The sequence below is a fragment of the Seriola dumerili genome, unplaced genomic scaffold (assembly GCF_002260705.1).
Source record: "Seriola dumerili isolate Sdu_G_001 unplaced genomic scaffold, Sdu_1.0 BDQW01000465.1, whole genome shotgun sequence".
Classification (NCBI taxonomy): domain Eukaryota; kingdom Metazoa; phylum Chordata; class Actinopteri; order Carangiformes; family Carangidae; genus Seriola; species Seriola dumerili.
The window spans coordinates 586,183-596,015 of NW_019174720.1; the positions used below are offsets into that span (position 1 = coordinate 586,183).

The window sequence follows — 9,833 nt, forward strand, 5'->3', positions numbered from 1 at the left end:
GAATACCTGCATAATGAAGCATTATATCTGACTGTTGTATTGTTGTTATGTGAAATGTAATTGTATTTAATAACATTAACATTCTGGATTAAGAGTATCTGGATAAAATCTGAAATGATGTCAGTTAATTAAGGCTATTATTGAACTAGAGTTAGTGGGAGTGGAGCCTCCATGCTCTACTGCAAGTCTTACGATACAAAAGCTTACATCATGATTAAATACCATTTCCATCAGGTGTCAAGTGTCAACCATATTCCATATGACATTTGATGCACTCTTCAAATATTCAATAACAGCCAATCTCTTCGTAAAAATTGTTTGCATGGTGCAACATTTTGTCGGAGAATTTATGGTGTATGGTGTTTGTTTTCACACTTTCCGGGATTCGTTATCTCTTTTAAAGTTGCCTTGTAAAGTGGTTGGTAGTACTATAATTTATGTTTTTTTTTGTAATAAATAGTGGTAATTTGCATGGTCCTATAAAGAGCTGCTAAAATGAAAAAAATATTTCATACTCCATCTCCATTGTAACAAGACAAACACAAATTTGGGAGATTTACTGTATTTGTTTATTTGGCGTGCAAATGGTAGAATTCAAAGTTAGAGTAAGCAGTGCTGTAGAAGACTGTTCATATATAAACTCAAAAATATACTCAAATATACCCCACTATTTGGTGCTCCTTGATGGCTGCGGATTGTCAAAGCAGCGGCGACACAGTGGAATCCAGAGCATCTCTTTCTCATAGCTGAAGCAAAACAAACCTTGTACTATAATACATCATCATACAAACCACACACACACAAACACAGCACCATAAACACAACAGAGTAACAACTAGAGAGACTTGTTTACATAGTTTTTACAAAACTACGGTGACTTACTCCAGATCTGTACAACAAGAGATATTGTGTCATTTTTCCCCTACATATTATTTTACCTTGTAAAAACCTGACCCTACCCACAATGCAACAGACTGCCAGCTGCTGGATTGGAGATTCTGTTGTGTTTTGCTTACAGCATCTGATGTAGCCTTGAGCTGCTAGTCTCAAGCAGAGATGAGCAGGCCACAGGCGCCTGGTAACTCTGCACCACCAGATTTCTTCATTTTTTTATCTTATAGTCCTCAGACCAGCTGAAGGTCACTTGAGGCAATTTATCAGACTCTGTGCAGCATCATCTGGACTCACAAAAACACAGACTTTTTCCAATATGCAGTAGTACTTCCCAACACCTCTAACACACTTCAGTGCTCTTCACCTTTCACTCACAGAAATGAGACTCTCATCTCAGTCTTGTAAAGAAAACAAATAAGTGCTTTCGGCACAATGCTAACCCTAACCCTAACACTGCTAACCCTTGGTAATGAAGCTGTAAACTGCCATACTGTGTTACTGCACAACAATAACATGGCTTTAATTGAAGATGGGCATTTTGCTCACTGCCACGGCCCTTTCAGCCTTATAATAATTTTTCAGACACTTATATCCTTTTCCTGGAAATGAGCAAGCACGGCTGTACAGTAAAGCTGTTATTCCTGTGACTCAGTATAGCCATAAACTGCAGGAGTCTTTTCCTGACCCTGCCCTCCGTACAGGATGTTACTCCCTCCAGGGTTTTCTTCCCCTAAAGACAGTAGTGTGAGGGAGGGGAGGGCCTGGAGTCATGAAACTAAACTGTATGTACTGTATGTGTGGCTGTGAGAGAACAGTGTATGAAATAATGGTGTTGTGAGGGGAGGAAACTATTAACATCAAATGGAGCATTAATGATCCCAAGAGGAAGGACTGACCCGTCTTTCACCTTGCTTTATATGTAGTGTTGTCAGTGCACACATTTCTCCTGGAGAAACCAGAATAGTTCCTGTAATATGTACATTTAGAACTGTTCATTCAGTTCTTATGTCACCCACCATAGTTATGGGTAGAGACAGATTCTTCAGCTTCTTATCTTAAATATAAACATACGAACCCTTATAGGTATGATATGTAACTTTTCTGCATTAAAAGGCCTAAAAACAACCTGACTTATATTTTTAATGCACTGTTGTACACAGGATAACAGCGACAGAGGTGGAAGGCTGGCAACTCGTTTTCATTTCTCTGCTGAAACCCTCAGCTCCAGAGCTGAATGTTAGCCGTCCAGTGTGATGGACTCAGCTGCCCAAAAGGAAAGAGAATCCTTGGTGTGCTAGGATTTTATTACTGTATTATGACACACACTTTTTATCTCTTTGACTGTGTGGAGAAGTGATGTTTTCATATCGCAGATGACAAACATTAACTCTTAAGTCTTTCAACATGAGACTCATATAGTGAAGATTCGCTGCTCTGCAGGGACACTGGACTGGAAAACACTGGAAACTGTATATGTTGAGAATGAATAGATAGATAGATAGATAGAATTCCAAGTGTCCAGCAGCTCACTTGTAATAATAATAGTAATAATTAGATTAGTCCAGTTCATTATCAACTGTCTTTGGCTAAGGTGTTGTATAGCCTCCTAAACCTCTCTGTTCTGCAGCGCAGTGAGATGAGACGTTTGCTGTAGAGAGTACTGAGGAGTTAAATAGTTTTTCATTCCCTTACTGCAGCTGTCACACATATTGTACTGTAGCACACATTATGTGATAATTATTGATGCCCTAGTGATAGACCAGGCAGGAGGAGATCAACTTTAAAACAGACTGTGTTTAATCATTATGTACAGTATAGACTACACTAGACTAGTATAGACACCCATTAGCCTACCACACTGTTACCAACAACATTAAAGGTCCATATAGTACAAAGGTATGTAGATGTCCATGTGTTGTTTGATTATAAAGCAGGTCTAGATTCTATATTAACACTGTGAAAGTATCAAAGCCTCAGTCCACAGAGAAATGCACACAGCCTGTATTCAGAAACTGAGCCTTAAAACCAGCCGTCAGGACTTTGTGATGTCACAACAAAGCAGTCACGGCTCTCAGCCATGCCCCAAGCCCCACCTACCTGGACCCACCATTCAATCTTGTTTTTATTGGTGTTGTTTTTACTTTATTAACAACACCAAGTGGCCATTCTGTCGCTAAGCCAATCAGCTACGAGACTGAAAACCCATACAGTATATATTGCACATCCTTCCCAAGGATAGTAATATAAGAGACCAGTGAGACTAGAGAGGCTCAGAGTCGGACTGACAGGGTTTGGTTTCTCTGAGTGTTTACCTGTAATCAGCTATATTTTTATTGGATCACTCAGAAAACAATCAGAAGAGAGGCTCAGAGCCTCCTCTCTTCTGATTGGCTCACTGACCTGTTGTGACTAGAGCTCCAGAGAGAAGCCTGAGAGAGGAGATGTAAAACTACATTGAGATGGTTTTTGGTTCTTAAAACCAAAAATATATCTTCTTATGCATCAACACTTCAAATAAAACACAGCAGAAGAAGAAAATATGGAGCTTTAAACAGTGTTGCCTGAGCTTATGTGTTTTTCAGCCTGACTGGACATGTTTCATTCACCATGGAAATATGAGCGTTTGGATTTACTACAAAGATTTTGTTGATGTAGTGAAAACTTAAAAGCTGAGCAATAATACCAACCAGGCTGTGTCACCAGCAGATCCTCAGCTATCACAGTTACACTGTGTTGTACAAACAGATTGCAGAATATGATTATTTTACTGGCTGCAATTGTAAATGCAGGGCTTAAAGTACTCCGGCACCGTGCTGGATCTCCGGTGTAACGCTGTGAGAGAAAAAATGAAAAGTCAATACACTTAGGAATTTGTTGTAGATGCAGTTTATCATGTTCAAGGTAATAAAGTTAAGCAACCAATGGTATGAGAGGAAAGCAGTTCTCGCCCGCTTACTAGCCAATCAGAAGTGGAGCGGGGCGGGTCTTGGCAACACTGGCAGTGTAGGAACCAGCGGCTTGAAGGAGCCGGGCGAGGAAGCTACTATATGCACCAGCATGCTGTCCGCGCACTCCAACATACAACTACGTTACCGGGAGCGACCGTTACGGTTGATACTCAATGACTGACCGTGTCTGCAATTTAAAAAAAAAAAAGGAAAATACGTTTATAGCTGAACATGATCTGTGATCTGTCCTTCACTATTTCTTTGTTCACAACCCAAAAACAATGAAGAAATAAGTGATAGTGGCCTTCTTCATTTCACTTTAAACTTCAGTTTACCAGTTCTTTAAGCACTTCAATGTTACTGTATTTTTTTTTAATCTTCAATATTTATTTAATTCTCATTATTATCTGTTTTTCAGAAGAAAACACTTAAACGTTGCTATAGTATTGTATTGTTTACAGTTGTCTTTACATTGCACGTACTTTTATGGAGAATAGAGAAAAATGGTGCAAAGCACATATTGTATATGTGCAAATCTTTTTTCCAAATTATAATTACCCAGAAGTTTTTCAAAGTAGATCGCATTTTAGAGCTGTTGCACTGTTACTGTTGACATATAGTATTTTTAAATAAATGCTGTAAAGCACATGCTGTTAAAGAGAAGTGAATCTGTGTAGTGAAACATTAACAGAAGTGCTGCTGTGTCTCAGTGGTGCTCAGTCATCCACAGGTCTGAAACACGTGCAGCTGGCTTATGAAGAATTCAGATTTAAATTGCATAAGGATTTCTTAATTACATTCTTGAAAACCCTGAATTAGTCTTATTTGATTAATTAATACAAAACTTTAATTTGAGGCTGAACCTATTCTTGCTGCTCTTCCTGAACACCCTGCACTGTGTTCAGCTGAGCCTGGAGGCAGACGTACAGGTGCCCTGTTAGAATCAGCACTTTCATTATTATTCTAGACACAAATGTGTTTTTCCAATTTCCCACTGTCTGTGTGTTCTTGGATCTGTCAGCCTGTCTGGATTTGGAATTTCTTACATGACAGATATACACACGCCCAGTTTTCCCAGTGATGCATACACACACACACACACACACACACACACACACACACACACACACATGCACACACACACAGTTAACAGTGGGTGGCGCTACAACAAGTGCTGCATGACCTGCCTATCTATTCAATATAAATAAATGACAGAAATAAAGAGAAATATCAGTTCACATCTCAGTTTGAACCTGAGTGTTGTGGGCGAGTCTCTGAACGCCTCACTGTGTTTTCAAGGGGATGGACAAACTCCACCAGCTCTGATGTTGTGGCTTGTGAAGTGAAGTAATGTTTGAGACTGAGCACTTTTTCACTGTGTGGTTTATTGGATGCTGATATTTTAGGTGATGAACTTTGTGGCATGTCCTATCTTTGTTTGCCCAGTTTTTCAGCTTAGTTAATGATTATCATCAGTATAAAGGTTCTTTAAGCAGCTTGTTCATCCACTGTGTCCAAATGCAGCTGTACGTTGACAGCTTCTTATGTTGAAGGTTGTGACTGTTGACAATTAGAGGGAGCTGCTGTCTGCTCCCATCTGCTCCTATACAACAGCCATTCAAACAATAGCATTTGTTGAACTGACTGGTCTGGCCCTGCTGTGCCTATTTTGAGAAATGAGCTGTCCATTCACACAGAACAACCATATGACTGATTAGATTTACCCTCCCTCCAGTGATGTTTGTCTACTTTGTCAAGCAAGATTTTCTTATTGAGGAAATGTTTCTGTTTCGACAAGTGATTTTTTTCATTTCTATCATCTATCTTCAGTGTACAGGTATAGATTTAAAACATTATGAGTAATCCTCAGGGGATCATGAATATGCACATTAACCTCCATAACAAACTGGTTCGTATTTTAGATATCTTGCTTTGACCAAAATCACCATGCTTTGGTCCTCCCATAAAAACAATGTATGGTATATGAGGCTTGGATGATATGTAAAATTTAATATCTCAGGACACAGTCCAGGCCATGATATACGATATTAAAGCAGTTTATGGTATAATTATATTCTTGAATGTATTTTTCAGTTGTTCGTTATTAAATAATACATAATTCTATCATTTGGTTTTATGTTTCAGGTATAAGTTACGGAAGAGGAAACTCAGAATTCCAACGTTTTTCTCAGAACTCTGAGATTAAAGTCAGAGTTCAAAAGAAAAAAAAAATTCACATATGGCCCTAACTCTCTTCCGTAATAAGTGATGTTGCCACTAAACAGCAGTTCAAAGTTGTGTTTGTCAGATGCCAAGATACAATGCACAGTAAGCAAAGCAGTGAAATGAGGGTTGACTATCAGCCTGTGAAAAATTGCAAAAAAAAGTATATAGATATTATGGAAAATATAGCATAGGGCGAGAAATATTACGAGATTTCATATTACTGATATAATCGGCCCAGGCCTGTGGTATACATGGGCTAAGTATTGTGCTGTGTGTGTGTGTGTGTGTGTGCTGTGCTGTGTGTTGTGCTGTGTGTGTGTGTGTGTGTCTGTGTGTGTGTGTGTGTGTGTGTCTGTGTGTGTGTGGTGCGTGTTTGGTTGGGTGCAGGCTGCATGTTTCCAGAACGGTCTGGGAGAACGAGGCCAGAGAGCATCAGACAATAGGTGTGGTGTCACACGCTCTCTTTCCACAGGCGTATGGAAGGCTGAGTGTGTGGCACAGAGCCACAGCCCCACTGTTTATATGAGCGCATCAATAGCAGAGGAGATGGTGTGACCGGACTTCTGTTGTTATCACTGGGCAGGACTGCACCACTGTTTGGATCAGGTAGGGAAAACACTGATGGACTTCTGGATGAACTAGCTGAAGTTTGAGCGGAGCTGATGAAAGTCTTTTAATAAGGCTGGAGATTACAGAAGAGACAGGACAGTGGGGTGAGACAGGGAGAAATGTGTCGACTACCACTGCCCTGTCTGAACTGGAACTCTGACAGAGACATGGAGCCCTGTCAAGGTTGGTGTTTGGTTTTATTAGAGTTTAGGAGTGTAACAGTAAAACTCCACTCCTTCATTTTGGATTCATGGTTCAGTAGGTATTTGATACAGCAGGGAAAGCGAGAGAGATGCAGATGATGACATTTATTTTGAAAATGTAAGTCTAGTCAATTTTTATTTGTATAGCGCCAATTCACAACACAAGTTATATCAAGGCACCTTTAAATCAGAGCAGGTCTGGACCTTCTCTTTATAATATTATTTACAGAGACCCAACAATTCCCACCAGGAGCAGCACTAGGCGACAGTGGCAAGGAAAGACTTCCTTTTAAGAGGCAGAAACCTCGAGCAGAACCGGACTCAGGGTGGGGGCGGCCATCCGCCTCGACTGGTTGGTAAACATTAAATGAAGGCTCTTAATTCTTTTAAATTAATTATCATGTTGCTCAAACATTGGCTAATTGTAGATAACTAAAAAAAAAAAATATACAGTGTGAGGCCATGACATTCTTAACATACTCTAAGTTGAGACCTCTGCTCTGTGGGTGTATGCACAAATTGTCCATAACAATTAAGCCCATGGGAGCGTATACGCTTCCAAATGTCACGTTGTCTGTAGAGCGTCATAACTGTGATGGTTTCAGCTAGAGATATGCTGTACTGCTTTCTCTTTGTGTGTGTATAGATTGATTCTCGTCCGCCATCTTTGCTTGTGACGTCTAGAGTCACGTCACTCAAGTCGTTGCTTGCATACCCAAACTAAGTGGGAGCAATGCTTTTTTTTATCCTGAGGTCAAAGTGAGGAGAAGTTGTTTTGAGTTTATTGTAGTGACAGTCAGATATTTAGAGCAGCGGAGGCTTTGGAGCAGATGGACTCATCTACAGCAGGCACACAGGAAGGCTGCTGTAAAGGAAGAAATGTGACGGGTCTTTGTTCCTACTTGCATTTTTGTTCTTTTGGTCTTTTGTAGTTTGCCACTTGTCTGATCATTGATGTATTTTTGAAGGAGGTGTAAAGGGAAGTGATTGGGTCGGGACCACAGACCAACAAGCTAATCATCAAAGAGCTGTGTGCAGATGTTAATTGATAATTGTAGAGGTTTGTGGAGCTCAGCTCACGAACAATGCAGCAGTCCCCTGTTAGAGTTAGATATTCCCACTTTGTTAGTGCACTCTTAAATTCAAAACCACATTGAGTTTGTTGCTGACTTGATGGAGGTTTATCTGCTGTCGTCACCATAGATACTAATGTAACCACAGACAGCACCTTGTTGTTTTTCATTGTTTCCATGAATTAATTTGAATCCGATCCATGTGCATGAGCAAGTAAAGAACGTGTCTCGGCTTGTTTTGTATTTTCACTTTACTGTAACTTGGATCTCTTTGGAAAACTGTGACTTCACATGGTCAAATAAATGTGTGAGATGATACATTCTGGGTTTATACCAATTTATGTGCAGGAAATTGTGTACGCATATTTTTGTGCGTACGCATCATTTATGCATCTTGCCCCTGGAGTCTCAGACTGAGACCTCAGGGTTATCGCTTATGATCTAGACTTTCTCATAGAGACAGCGATCTGCTGTGACAACAACAACCCATGATGATTTATCAGGAAATTAAAGAGGAAGGTGCCTGTGTGGGATGGACCCAGTGTGACCCAACTTTTCCACTTGGTCTGTTTGTCCACTCGACACCTCTGGCCGGCTCTGTGTCTCTCCCTGAAAACTGTTTACTTCCTTTATCTCTCACTCCCCTTCAGCTCCTCTGTCTGTGTGAGGACTTAAACTAGGTTAAGTCAACACACACACACACACACACACACACACACACACACACATTGATTTTTAAGGTTGGAAGTAAGAACTAATTACTTTAGCTCCTGCTGCTGTTTTGTTTCTGAGTATGTTGAACACTTTTGCTTTAGGTTAAAAGTAAAATGAAAGTGTTTCTGAGGTGAAAGTTGTACAATCAGTTTACTTCTACTATAATGAATATTGCTAAACACTCTTTCCATCCCTGGTGATTCAGTTCAGCTCCAGCAGAACTGACCTTTTCTGTGCTGCCCTCAGGACTATCTCCCTTTGTTAAATTTCCTGTCAGGAGAGGCAGTTGCATCTGACTTCCTGTAGGATTGTGACATTTCCTGTCATGTGGGAGGGGGGTGTTTGGCAGTCATCTTGTAAAGGCTTTTCAGCTGTTTGAAGAAACAGGATACAGGACACTGATAGGCCACAGTAGGAAAACACTGCTTTAGCTGACTTAAAAAACAATAACAAAACGCCGCTGCAGGCCATAGACACAGATGTTGGTGAAAGGCCAGAGAATGAAAAATGGATTAACCCACAGAGACAGTTTAAGTCAAAGTACTACAGTGATTTAAACTGAAGCAAAATGTTGCTGCCTGCGTGTTTGAGTTTAAACTTGTCCTGTATAAAGAACTGATTCACATCAAGGGTTAGAAGCAAAGGGCAGTTTGTCAGATACTATCACCACACACACAGCTTGCAGTGTATTAGTCACATCTACAGATGGGAATCAAAGGAAACACCAACATAAAATGTCTGTGTTGTTCCACCACCTTCCTCCCGAACAGTAAGTCAGCAAGTCTCTGACTCTACTGGAGGATGAACTCCAGTCGTTCTAAACATATTAACTCACTTGGTGTTTAGATGATGGTGCTGGTGGAGAGTGCTGTCTGACACGTCACCATCTGGTGACTGTGACATCCACAGGGCAGTATTCACATCATTCAGTGAGCCCTCATGTCCTGTGGATGGGGGCCTTATCATTCTGTTTCTACTCATTGTTACCCAAACTGTGGGTTATGGTGTAAGAGAATATGCTGGACCCTGAGATGGTGCCTGCAGTTTAAAAAGTAGCTTGTCCAGAAAAGCCTAAAGTCTTCTCACTGACTCACTGAAGTACAGCAACATACTGTACACTCATATTGAAACTCAGATGGGGGGGGGGGGGGCTTTTCCCTCTTTGT

General features: G+C 40.5%; 1 protein-coding gene across 3 annotated transcripts in view; it reads left to right on the plus strand.

Annotated features, from left to right (window-relative positions):
• Nucleotides 1-9,833, plus strand: part of ripor1 (RHO family interacting cell polarization regulator 1) — a 120,713-nt gene that overhangs the window by 30,644 nt on the left and 80,236 nt on the right. The gene's annotated exons all lie outside the window — the stretch shown is intronic.